The sequence below is a fragment of the Sinocyclocheilus grahami genome, unplaced genomic scaffold, assembly GCF_001515645.1.
Source record: "Sinocyclocheilus grahami isolate Dianchi unplaced genomic scaffold, SAMN03320097.WGS_v1.1 scaffold18.1, whole genome shotgun sequence".
In the NCBI taxonomy this organism is placed as follows: Eukaryota; Metazoa; Chordata; class Actinopteri; order Cypriniformes; family Cyprinidae; genus Sinocyclocheilus; species Sinocyclocheilus grahami.
The window spans coordinates 1290664-1305432 of NW_015505197.1; the positions used below are offsets into that span (position 1 = coordinate 1290664).

The 14769-nt window shown below is 36.2% G+C and overlaps 1 long non-coding RNA gene across 1 annotated transcript in view; it reads right to left on the reverse strand.

Annotated features, from left to right (window-relative positions):
* LOC107553086 (uncharacterized) overlaps window positions 1-4734 on the reverse strand; it is a 12959-nt gene extending 8225 nt beyond the window's left edge. The window contains exon 1 of the long non-coding RNA XR_001604928.1: window positions 4660-4734. This is a non-coding gene — a long non-coding RNA (uncharacterized lncRNA). The remainder of the gene's footprint in view (window positions 1-4659) is intronic.
* Between the last annotated feature and the right edge of the window lie 10035 nt (window positions 4735-14769).

Genomic DNA, 14769 nt, shown 5'->3' on the forward strand with positions numbered 1-14769 from the left:
ATATGCAATTCTTTTCAACTTTATATTCATCAAAGAATCCTGAAAAAGTATTAGTTTCCACAACTGTTTTCAAAATTGACAATATAAAGAAATATTTTCACATTAGAATGATTTCTGAAGGATCATGTGACACTGAAGACTGGAGTAATGATGCTGAAAATTTAGTTTTCCATCACAGGAATAAATTACATTTTAAAATATATTAAAATAGAAAACCAGTTTTTTAAATTGTAAAAATATTTCACAGTACTACTGTTTTTACTGTATTTTTGATCAAATAAATGCAGCCTTGGTGAACATAAGAAACTTTCAAAAACATATTAAACATCTTACCGACCCTGAACTTTTGAATAGTTGTGTAGTTAAATATGCACTTAAATTCAATTTGAGGGGGCAAATAAAGCTTATAATAAACAAGTTAATTTGTGAAACTACCCAGATTCACATTATTCACTGAGCTGAAAATCACAGATGTACAGCATGAGAACATATGTGCTGGGTGGAGTCTGCTTGGCCTGACTGACTGTCTCTTGGCAGACACATATTGTAAACAAAAGCTTGACTGTGCATAAGGGGTGCTAAAAAGTGATTTATTTTCAGTTGTAAAGCTTCATATGGGTTTTTAACATAACACTCCAAAGGCGTAACATTCTCATTACCACGTGGATGATCTGTTGACATAAAAGCTGTCCCTGGTCCCCCTTATACAACTTTCCTCTCCTTCCCTTTCGAAACCGAGGCAACCGCAGCTAATGCCTATACCATGACGTAATGCCAGAATGGAATTTTGGGGCTTTTGTGAGTGTCGTAGCAGGCTTCCAAAACTCTACATCATTCACAGCACGATTTTCAATTAAATAGAAAAAAGACAGCTTTCCGTCCCATCTGCAAGTTTTCCTGCCTCAAAACTCTGCAGTCGTTAAGATATGCATTTAATCTTCAAATGAATTATATTCAAAGCCAGAGATTTTATCTTACATAAAAAGGACTTTCAAGTTGCGATTAAGGCCTAAAAAACATCTAAACAAAGTATAAAGGTCCAAGTCTAAACCTTAAAGCACACAAATTTTGGAGCTCAAAACCTTGCACTCATTGTATTACAGAAGAACTCAGAGAAGGATAAACAGTGAACGAGAGACAATGAGAGTGAGTTTGACCTACACAGATGCTGACCACAGACATCACTCATCAAATTAAGCCATTCTAAGCGAAAGTGTGTGTGAAGCTAAAAGCCACTGAGCTGACCTCAAACAGAGATGCTAATGGCTCTGCTTTAAATTACATCACCCTGTCGTCCTACCTCTCCAAACACACACCCAGTGACCCAGACACCCCCTACTAGCTGAGCATTTCCTAGACTGCAAGGACAAGCCTTGCAATTTACTCACTGAACACATGGAATGCAGAAAATACTGCACTGGTTAATAAAATGCACATGCATTTTTAGATCTAGCAAAAAAATATGTTCACATTTTTGTGCATGCAAAGCGAGTGAATGATTTCTTTGCTCATTTATTTCTAAAGACAAATACCATCTCTACATTTTCTCTCCTCAGCCATGTGTCTCAATTATTTAAACAGATGTGGATCCACATCACATCTTGTGGCCATACCCTGACAGTGGACATTATCTCCGCTCTCTTGGTCACATCATACTGCTGAGTCCAGAGTTACGGGTTTCTGGGTGTGCATGAGCTAGTTTGTGTATGTTTGTTAAACTTCTGTGTATTTGGCGATAGCTGGTCACAGTTTGTGTGTGTGTTTGCATGCATGAATGCTGCAGACAAACAGGAATACCCCATATCCCATCCATGCTGACTAAGCAGTCCTGCCCCAACCACGACTGTTTAACATGCACCATTCAGTGCACTGCAACCACCTTCACCATTGCTGTCAGTCTCACTGTACTCCAAATGCATTCTTGTTAACAAAGACATGCTATAGTGTGGTACATGGTCATAAAACCTGGTGGGTTCCATAGATTCAAAATATACTGTAAAAATTATAGGTTTTATTTTTATATTTTCAAGTTTCATTTTAATTTTAAAGTTTTAGAAATTTAGTCTTTGTTTTTTTGTCCTTTTTAGGTGTTTTTGTTTATATATGTAAGTATATGTGTGTATGTGTGTATATATATATATACACACACACACACACACACACATACATACAGTTTTTAATTTTATGTCAGTTTTAGTTTTAATTATTTTAGTACACAAAGTTTAACTAAAAGAGAGAAATACCTTGGGAAATTTCTGAAATTGTCCTTTTTAGGTGTTTTTGTTTATATATGTAAGTATATGTGTGTATGTGTGTATATATATATATATACACACACACACACACACACACATACATACAGTTTTTAATTTTATGTCAGTTTTAGTTTTAATTATTTTAGTACACAAAGTTTAACTAAAAGAGAGAAATACCTTGGGAAATTTCTGAAATAAAATATTTTTTATAATTTATTTCAGTTAACATTTATTTTATACGATACTTGCCCTAATCTTTATCAGTATTTTTTTTTTGCAACAAACAATCAAATTATTTTATTATTTATAAAACTATATTACATAGGCCTAAAGTATTCTTTTTACTACTCAGAGGCAGGCCAGACGCAAAGCATCAAAAAGAAAAACAAGCTGTACAGTGAATAATGCATCAAATACAGTTTTATGTCAACACTAACTTCAGAAAAGATTATATTCATAAAATTGCATTAAATCAACTAAGCAACAATTAACCTCGGGATCTCAGCAGAGTGAAAACGCATCAAGAAATATATCTAAAGTATGAAAGCCATATTTGCTTACATAAGGCCTCCACATGCAACATGCACAACTACCCATCTAATAAACCATTTCTGGGCCTAGTCTTCTCTTCTGTACCCTCATCCATGCGCTACCTATGAGGCCTTTTCCCCTTTCCTCAAACAATGACTGCTTTATACTCAAGGCCCGAAGTGCCACCGTGGGAATGTGCTGAGGGGGAGGACATGTTTTTATTCTGCTATTGGCAACCTAATCAGAGGCTGGCGACGCATAGGTTAAAACTGCTACACACAAGTACTCAAGGCAGTAGGTGTGGACAAATTGTCAATTTAAGGACATTATGGAGTTAATTTGCACATTTTAACAGCCAAATGATCCCCCCAAAAAAACATTTGGCAGCAAGTTCAATGTTCTTATGCAAATTTCCTGGCGTGGTGCAATTAGCACGTCAGTGCTAGATCTACAACATCCTGATCTATTAAACGTTTACAGTCCCACTCATTTAAGCGAATCGATTCTTTCGGAGTTCTTTTAGAAGAACGGTTCAAAAATGATTCAGTGCTACGACGTAACTGCGTCATCACGTGGGCTCTGATATCACGGCGTGGACTATTATATGCTCGAAATTTTAATTGTTCCATAAATCTGTATTAAGGTACAATGGTGTTTATTTGAAAACGTAGTCATTTAGAACCCAAAAAATTATTTGGATCTCTTGGCTGATTTTTTTTGCACGTTTTAATAAGATGTTAGCACTTTCATATATGTGTATCAATAAAATGGTCACACAATCAAGTCAACATAGGCTACGTGTAGTACGTGTTATTTATAACTTTGCAGCTATTCGGCTAATGAAGCAACTTTTTCGATCCATCCGCTCACACGGTTCAATTGATTCTTGGTTCATAGCGAATCGGTTCTCGGTTCAACGAGTCAGCGAGTTGACACGGGATGCGCTCGGATCTATACAGTGCGATTTTATAGCAACAAATCAGCGTTTGTGAACAGGTGTCCTGATATTTTATCCTACCCGTCAGATTGTCCTACCAGGGTTTACTGCGCATGCGCACATTAATATTGCGTCCTTTTTCTCATGCTGAACAACAATATTTAATGTATCTGCATTACTGTAAGGGTAGGTTTAGGGTTGGGGTAGGTGTAGACTTTAATAAAACACAATCTAATAGGTAGAAAAAATATTTATTGTTGGTTTCCTGTAGCTGTATCCATTCTAGCTACAACCGCGAATATAACACATAATTACTGTATTTGCATTACTGTAAGGGTAGGTTTAGGTAGCATTTTTCGTTGTCGAAATGTACTACCCACTGTTTTAATGGGAGGTAGCAAAATCTGACAGGGTAGCACAAATCGACAGAACACCGGTTCAACCAATTCACAAGAATGATCCATTCACGATTGGTTCGAAAAGAAGGCAATGTCGTAAAGATGTTACGCATCTCTCTGAATATCACCTTGACGCCGTAATGATGTCTACTGCACAAACATCTGAAAAAACATGCTCATGTCATGATGACTATAACACAGATGTTCTTGCTGTGTCACAGATGCGCCCCTCCTGAATCACATTACATCACAACAGCAGTCAAACTGGCGACCTTCCTAAAGGACCGACAGCAGCAGTAAATGTGCTCATTTACCTTGCGATGCGCAGAACTGTCAGAAACAAGCAAAATACACATCCGCGCTACTGTAGGAAATGCTGTTTTGATCCCAAAGCCAACGCTGTAAACAGTCGCATTACTACATTTCTCTGCAGTGCGATTATTCCGTATCAGACCGAGCACGGAACCGTTTTAATATGCGTTATGGACGTATATTTAAGCGCTGCGGTGTGTTTGGTTCGGTGGTTGAGGAGCCCTACCTCGTTGCGGCTTCACCTGGGATGATGATGATGATGGAGCGTGCAGACTTTTGCTGCATTGACTCAAAGCTCCCAGGAGCCAGACCACGTGACCCAACTCTGCACGGCTTCTATCTCAGTCATCCAAGTCTACACTGCGCTTTTAAAGGCAGATGCAGTTTTATGCCACGAAGAGTCGTGCAGGGATAAAATCCCTAACAAGATAAGACTAATAATGTTCTTGAGACGGAATATAATATATTTACATCCAGTAAACGTGCTTTCCAGGAATACGCTGTAGAAAATGTTAAATTTACTGTAAAACTGCTAGTTGTAGGTTGCCAGAACATTATCGTAAAAATACTGACATCAATGTGTAGCCTAATTCAATCATCTAACGTCCTATTTTAACGACGATTCACCATAAAAAGTATTGTAAAAAAAAAAAAATATATATATATATATTTTACTGTGTCTTTTAAAATATTATTTTAACGTAGGCCTAATAACGTCCTATTTTAACGACGATTCACCATAAAAAGTATTGTAAAACAAAATATATATATATATATATTTTACTGTGTCTTTTAAAATATTATTTTAACGTAGGCCTATATGGTAACTTACTATATGGCAACTTAACCAATTAACAATTTTGATTGTAGCAGCTACTTTTAGATTACGTCCCCGTTAAAATGAACATATAAATATTTTTAGTGTATCTATGCCGCAAAATAACGCTATTAAAAGCTGTGTGGATCTGTCTCAGAGGGGTTTGTGAATAATTACACTTGCAGTAATGATATCAAGTGGTCTCTGATTCTGTGGGCGTTGATAACGGATTGCACCGTAGAATAAACTGCTCAAACTGTTATACAAGTGATTGAACTTACCTGTAATGATGTCGTCGATCACCAACTCTTTCTCCGTCATCATTACAATTTCCAAGTCTCCTTATTCCTGTTGCGATCCCACTTAAAGTCTAACTTTTGCGCGGCTCATTCGATTCTTTACAAAAAGCTCCCTACTTCTCAAAGTGTGCTCCCCACTGTCCCGTTTCTTAACTACGCTCTTCCACCCACCAGACTTCCGGCCCAAAACTCTTTAAGATGAACTCTTTGGTGCTCATTGAAAAGTAAGTATCTCGAGTTTGACCGAGAGTTGTGTTTTTCTCATACCGTCTAACACCCAGAGAAAGGAAGTGTACCGATCCAGACTTTACGTCTGCTGGCTCTCCATCCCGCCCCGCCCTTCAGCTCGACACATGTGCAAGACTAAGCTAATGAATCCAGTAACAGAGTAAACACAGGCCCCTGAGAACTAAAGTGACACGTAATTAATTCTGTACAGCTATTCGATTCTCTGTGTATACTGTGAAGATATTATACAATATAATAAACTAATTGTGTTGTAAATAGAGCAATATTTACACACTCTCAGAAAAACTAAACTTTCACTGGGGCAGTACCCTTTCAAAAGGTACTAATATGAGAAGAAGGTACTAATATGATGAGAAATTGCTTTCTTTTTATTGAACATATGGGTGTGATCTCAGCCAGGGTGGAGTTTACATGACAAAGGCACTGGGATATTCATGATATCACACAGAATAAAGCAGAACACAATGCAACTCTGCTGTAGACGCTTTGGTGAAACATGGACAAACATTTCTGTTTGCATGTGAGGCTACTTTCTGTTACCGACAAACAGAAAAATTTCATTCATATATAAAGTCACATTTTAGCCTACATATTAGACATATTCATTTATACATACAATCAGTGATGGCTGTTTTTCTAAATCAATTAGTAAACTAAACTTCAGTAGACTATGGCAGTTAAAGGAGGAAACCAGTGTTGGTCACATCCACTGGCATTGCAAGGTTATAAAAAGGCCCAATGCCCCATCTAGTGGTCAATCTGAAATTGACCCACAGGACCCTAAACCTGCCAATCAAACCCCAAACAGGCATTGTATTAACATAATGCTAATCCTACTCTAATATATTTAAAAATGTTCAAAGTGTCCCATACATATTTTGTTCATATTCATTTGTGCAATATTTTTAAATGTAGAAGGAAAAAGGAGAGAAACTAAAAACAAAATATGTCTTGTCATGGCTATATGAAAAAGTAGTTTTCTATTTCCTGACCTGCACAAAAATGCATGGCACATTTCTTGCTGTTAGATTCCATTAGCTTGTTTTGACACTTTACTAAGCTTCCTGTTCACTGCTTTAACAATCACAAAAATTGGGGTGATGTTGCACCAATACTTTCAAAATATAAAATCAAATTACTGCCAAATATAAGCTGGAACTCAAAAAGTCACAGAATGAGTCATGTCAAACTGGATTGGCTTTATTTTTTTAACAAATATCAACTGCATAAATGCAGTGCAATGTATTTTCACTTTTGTAGGAAAAGTGGTTTATGAAAGTATATAGCCTTTAAATTGGCCCTTTGATGATAACAAGCCATGTTCGCCAGTTCAATGAACTCTTGATAAGAACAGTTTGGAAACAGTCCTACAGAATCCAATATGCTGCAACATAGGCTGGTTCTTGTTTGTATTAACCATATGATAATTTTGGAGATGTTTACTTATGTTTAGGCCTTTGTTATATGGATATATCAAGGCGGTGGTTGGGTGAAAGTCACTCAGTCTGAAACACATTTGTATTTTGGGTATATGAAATGACCGCCTTTCATATATAACCAAAATACAAACAATGCATATTATTAGAATGGCACACAGGGAGGGACCTGCATCACATTACTGTGGACCAATCAAATCCCACTTATGCCAAGCTATCATCCAGTTATATGGATTCAGCATAATTATGCTACTGGGTGAATTCTCATAGTCCCTATTTCTAGATAATCTATCCAAAATCACACAGTGAGGAAAGATTGTTAAGTGACTCAATTTAAACAGTTTAATTGGCTTGGATTAGTTTTGTACCTGATGTAAAACAAAAACGGAATGCAAGATATACATCACATAATGTTTTGCAAACATGATGACTAAACTACAAACCCAATTCCAAAAAAGTTGGGACACTGTACAAATTGTGAGTAAAAAAGGAATACCATAACTGACTTTTTAGATAAAACACAAACAATCTTTGGCAGTTGTTCAAAGTTATAATACATGTGCAAAGAATATTTCCTGCACAAGACAAAATATATTGAAAAAGGTTTTGTTAAATTATTTTTTTAAATAATTCTGAATAGGCTATAAGCATAAGTAACCTGTTAAAATAAGGGGTTTCAAAAAACTCAACTAAAATTAAATAAAAATAAAATTTAAAAATACCCAAAGCCTTGAAGTTGGGACAACATGCCCTCAAGTCCACAAGGGGGAAGTGTTCATACAGAATGTCAAAAACCGTATCCAACAGTACAACACTTTTAGGACATTTTAGGTTCCACCACTTCAACTCTGATTTACACAACACAATCACTATTACAAATGCATGATAACTAAAATTAAGATCAAATTAAGGAATAGTTAAGAGTGTGAAAATGAAGGCTATTTAAGCCTATTGATGAACCTGATGAACATTGAACAAGAATGTCAATGGAATGTTACATTAGGCTAAATCATATTGTTTCGTCTGCGCAAGTAATAATATTTAGGTAACTATTATTGTGCTTTAAGAACAGCTGTAATCTTCAAGTTCTGGCTGAATATCACCACTCTCTCAACAGAGTTCTCTCAATTGATTGGCTGGTTGTAGCCCTTGTTGTGCCCATGTCGTGTGTAAAGAGATATTTAAACAATACAGTTATTGCAAACACAACTGTTATTTCACTATTTATGTTTTCTTCGACCAGTGCTCTCGGAAGCAAGCTGAACTGATCAAGCCGCAACAAACATACCACCAGGGCCGGTTCTAGATATTTGGAGGCCCGCCACTCCCAATAAAAAGCACTTGGAACAAATATGATTCCTAACCTTTTTATTTATACAACATTTCATTTAAATTGTATATAATTTTACTTATACAGTACCGTTCAAATGCTCGGACACATTACAATTTTTTATGTTTTTGAAAATAGTCTCTTATGCTCATCAAGCCTGCATTTATTTGATCAAAAATACAGAAAAAACTGCAATATTGTGAAATAACATTACAATGTAACATAATGGTTTTCTATTTTACTAAACTTTAAAATATAATCTATTTCTGTGATGCAAAGCTAAATTTTCATCAGTCATTACTCTAATCTTCAGTGTCACATGATCTTTCAGAAAACATTCTAATATGCTAATTTATTATCAATGTTAGAAACAGTTGTGCTGCTTAATATTTATTTTATAACCTGTGATACTTTTTTCTGGATTTTTTTCTATATCAATTTAACACATCCTTGCTGAATATTACAGTTTTTTTCTGTGTTTGTGATAAAATAAATGCATGCTTGATGAGCATAAGAGACTTCTTTCAAAAACATGGAAAATAGTAATGTGTCCTAACTTTTGACCGGTATGTATATTAATCTAAGTATGTACATATTAATCGAATCTAACTATTAATCTGTATGTACATATTAATCTAACTTTATCTAAGGTAATCTCTTTTATGTTTGTTGAGGATGTTATTATAACCACCACAATTTTATTATTATTATATTATTATGCAGTAATTTTTTCACAGTTCCTGAATACCACTTCAGTAAACATCATGCTTTTATCATTTCTTAGCTGGGTATGGGCAGGATTTCCCCCTCCCATCTATTGATTACAGATATTGTCATTTTATTAATATTAATAATATGATATTATGTTTTGCATTGTTACCTTAAATATGAAACTGAAACTGAAATTAAATGTTATGTTAGTGCAGTAGGCCTAATGTAATCATCTGCAGAATTGAGAAGATACACACATCTGATGTGCTTTTTTTTTTTTAAACATTAAAAAAAATTTCTAGTGCGTTCTCTTTTTGACTTTGAATACAAGCTTCTTTGCTTTTACTTTTGTAGCTATCTTGCAAGTCAGCTCCCGGCGCGATGTCATTCATTGTACGCGCAAATTCAAAGCGTCGCGTCTGGGCGCGTCAAACGGCGCTCGCGCTCTTTTAAACTCGTTATAAACCATTGAATGATCTGTCCAGAAATGACGCTGATGGACAGAACAAGTTTATATTTAGAATACATTGCAATCAAATCACTCCAAAACAGATGACGACAACTCACACACCTGCATTAGGAGCTGTATACTTCTTACTTTTTAGCATTTGGCTTCGCAACAGCTGAAGGATGTGTTCATTACATAGGGTGACCGTCCTCTTTTCCCCGGACATGTCCTCTTTTTGGACCTACAAAAATGCATCCAGATGGGATTTCTTAATTGCCCCAAAAGTCCGGGATTCGGCTGTTTTCTTAATCCCACTCCTGCTGAATTTCTGATTGCCGCCTGCTCCCGAGATTTTTGTGTCCACTCCTTTAAATATTCTAATATTGTATATAATTTTGGCGCATCAGGGAGCCGCTCTCAGGATGCGGTGTATTTAAATATTTTTGAATGAGCATCTTGAATGAGCAATACTTTCACTTTCGATTTCGCGATCACATGCACTCTGTGTAAAGGGAGCACATCTTACAAGATCCGATTTTTGTCAATTAGCTCAGGATCTGTTGAGCAGCAAATACTCAAGCATGGTCTTGTCAGTCATCTCTCCTTATTCTCGACCTGTGATCAGTCAAAGCTGACTCCTGCTGCTCTTGTTGGATGCAGGGTTGCCAAGTCCGCGTTTTTTCCACAGAATTTGGCTACTTTTAAACTGTTGCCATGGATTGATTTTCCCAAGTGGGTTAAAGGTTTGAAATATTGTATAAATTACATTTGACTGACATGCTTGAATTGAAACATTTTGCATTCTACCAATGATAAAACTTTCATGGACTTCTACATTAACTGTTCCCTCCTGGTGGAATGACCTAATCCCAACCCCACCCCTAATCCTAACCCCTCCCCCACACCTACTCCTAAACCTACCAATACTAGGGGGTGCATAATCTGGCAGGGTGCAAATTTCGGCACTACACCCGTGTTCTGACGATTTGTGCTATACCCTGTCAGATTTTGCTACCTCCCATTAAAACAAATGGTAGCATAATTCGATAGCAAAAAGTTCTACCTATCAGATTTTGCTTCCAGCATGATATTAATAAAGTGTGAGGCTTTATTAACATGTACACCTAGCCAACCCTAAATTTACCCTTACAGTAGGATAAATACAGTGTTGGTAGCTGTATATAATCTGATAGGTAGCATTATTTGTCAGAACACTGGCCGTACAACATAAACCCTTGAACACACACACAAACGTCGGGAGTTATTTTGGTCCAAAGATTTGTGCAGTGTTACGCAAAATGCATTTACGTAACTGACTAGCGCCAGATTAATTGACGTTAGAGAAGTCCTTTTGTTTATATTTACTTGTGGACGGTGTAAAAGAGACATTACTTTACCTTACTGAAAACAACAGGAAACGTTGGCTCTGTGGATTTTGTATGTAATACCTTAAAATGTCTGTTAAAATAGCTACAACGCGGATGCTACAAGTGCTACAATAGCCTACTAATTGAAATGTTTAAGTGCTAGGCTATTAATGAATTTGAGTTACCATTTCGCGTTTATTAATTTCATAAACTTTTCACTATTAGGCCAAACCTTTAGGCTAATTATCATCATTAGCCTAACAGTTTAATGTCACTTCCATGACATGCTTGATGTGAGAGACCCTGTAAAGTTCTAGGCTTAATTTATAGATTACAATTTATACATTGATTTTAAGAAAAGACAGACGACAAATTGTTGAATTTGTAGGCCAGTTCATACGAATTAGGAATGCGAAAATTACTAATTGTTTTATAAGATCTTTGTAATACTAAAGTTGGCCTGTCTGTCAGGGGCGGAGCCAGAGGGTGCCAGGGGTGGCCTAAACTTGGCCACCCCACTCAAAACTGCAGTTTTGGTCACTTTTTTGACAAGAAATACCTTTATTAAGACGCGGAACCACCGTATCTCTTTATGACCACATCAAACGGGAGACCTTTCAGACGCGTACTTCAACTTTGCTGTTTTACCGTGCTCATCAAGGCGCACACTCTTCAACTTTACGCGAATATAAGGCGCACGCTCTATATCGCTTCATCATAAATAATGCGTGCAAGAAACTATGAACATACAATGTAGTTCTGTCGTCAGTTAAGTGGCGATAAGTGCATTCATGTATAGCATCACATTAAAGAACGTATCTCAGATGCATGTACTAAAATATTGTGCAATTCGAGATCACATTCGAGACCCACTTTCGAGATCACAATATACAGAACTAAGGAGGATAAAGGTTTTCAAGTTGTCTAATAGGAGTATCACTGTGTGTGCTAGAGTAAAATACCTTGGACATTTCATCACTGAACGCATGACAGACGATGAGGATATTGAAAGGCAACGCCGTATGATGTATATGCAGGCGAATATACTTTTACGTAAGTTTAGTTTCTGTTCAGATGAGGTGAAGGTGTCACTTTTTAAAGCATATTGTACAACACTTTATACTGCTCATCTGTGGTTCAACTATAGAACATCTAGTTTACAGAAGCTGCAAGTAGCTTATAATGATGCAATGAGAATTTTACTAAAGAGACCTAGATGGCATAGTGCAAGTGAAATGTTTGTGAGTGCAAGAGTAATCACTTTTGAAACACTGTTACGAAATCTTATGTATAGATTTATCTGCCGGCTAAATGCTTCAAAAAATGAGATTATTGTGGGTCTATCAAATATAAGGGTTAGTACTACACGGTCTCAGTCAAAGCTGTGGAGACATTGGTATTGTTGTATTTTGTAACTTTTTATTGTGGTGGTAGATGCTGTGGGTTGTATATGTTGTCCTATTGTCTTGTTTTTTTTGGACCTTGAGTCTGTAATAAAGATTGATTGATTGATTGATTGATACAATATAGGCCTACACAATAAGGCGCAAGCTTTTTTTTGTAATTGAATGCACAAGTAAATACGAACACAGTGCACTTATACTAGAAAACAAGCACTATTTTTTATTTTGTAAAGTACAAACGAAAATGAAACCATTTAAATGCATAAAATAACTCATTTTACTTTCTGGCACTTATGTGCTGTTGACTTCCGTCCTTTGTTTTATTAACCAATTCTTATCACTATCTGCATGTCTCATCAATGAGTATGCAATGATGGAGAACAAGCTTTTGGGGGTTTTGAGAACCAGAACCAAGCTGACTAAGCAATAAAGCTATAGTGAGCCCCTTTATTAAAATACCTGAGGTGGGGAATACTACACAAATTGTCATATTCACTCAGCATTGATCTAATTCACACATCTATAATAGAATTTAGTAGAAATGAATTGTATTCAGTTGTGTTTTAGGCACTAAAACAGTCCAATCACATTTTTATATTGAAATAATGATGATTTCTGTGCCACCCCAGACAGGTTGCTGGCCCCTCCCTGGGAGCCTCCCTGGCCACCCCTATAAAAACATCCTGGCTCCACCACTGCTGTCTGTTTTAATTTTCTCCAAATGAAAGGGGTTTAATTAACCTAGTAAACTCAGAAAACTATTCTATAGTAATCTAAGCTAAACTATGGCTATAGCTATGCTAAATACACTTCCCAGTTAACACTACTTAAGTTAATAAAAACACAAGGCAATGAGGCTATAGGCTTATAGTCTAGAGATGCTTTGAATGATTCTGTAAGTGACTATTCCTGCGTACATCTTTCAGCGCTTTACGCTTTTTTTGTCCCCAGCCTTCATTATGCACACGGCAGGGTTAAATAACACTTGTCTCTTATTTTCCCAGGAAGAAAATGTATACTAATACGGCAACATGCGAAGGTCACGGGTTTGATCTCACTTATGTATTTGCCAGATGGCAGCAGGGAAAGAAAGAATCGAATAATTCAACAAATCTGTGTCTCAAATCTGCGCGACCTGTCCGTGAACCCTCTTTAGTGACTTAAACGAGATCGTTTCATTAAGGCAAGAACTCATTATTAATCTGAAGCGTAAGTTGTTTCAAATACATTCTGTAATCAATTTTATACATATCAACAAAGTAAGTTATTTTTCGTCTGTTTGCAGATGTTTTCCTTATGTTGAAACCATATTAATTTATCGCCGAATATAGGCTACGCTGTTTGATCACATGAATTGCATTCTAATACACAATATTTAACAAACCTAAAATACTATTAATTTCAATAATAAAAAAAAAATAAATAATAAAAAAATGGTTTCTGGTCAGATTATGTGTTAATTAGGCTGTTTCTGGTTAGATTAGCCTATATATTAATTCATACCCTATTATTGAAGTATTCGTAAAATATCTATAAATGATCTATTGCATGCATAAACAAAGTGAAAAAAGTCTCCCCCCCCCCCCCCCGAAGATTGTCAGTATGATCATGTTCAGAAGCAAATGTAAAACCAAATAATTTACAGATTTTTTAAAATAAAATGATTATAGTTCGAGCTGTAGTCTAATAAATAGGCAAATATTTATTGTCAGGAACTTTTTTTACGCTTGAATATTAATAACACTGAATTACAAACGAATACATGTTTTTCGAAGTTGAGAATCGACGTGTAAGTTGCACGCTATAAACACGTAAAATCATCAAGCTATAAGTAAAACATTATTAGGTTTGGTCTACATTACCAAATCAAACAAGCTCAATTCTTAAATTATAAAACAAATCTTCAGTGAATGGCAAGGAAGTCCGCATTGAGTGCTCGTGGTCGTATTAATTCAGGATGAAACACAAACTGAAAAAAAATAATCTATTGGTGTTCATTCAGATGACACCTGGCAAAGTTTGAAAACATGACTGGGCAAGTGCGCGGCTCTGAAAGCATTAATCAGGGCATCAGGCGATGCATCTGGCGGCTTAAGGATAGGACAAGACGCGCTAATTAGGTAGAAATGGCCCTTTTCCCCCGTGACCCAGCGTCACCCTTGGCAAGCTGTTTAACATTAGTTAAGCAATTAAAACGTCTGAATGCAAATGTAGCTTTTGGTGAAAGCTCTGGCCATGGCATAAAGTGCATTATATTCTGTGTTTGTATTGATCCA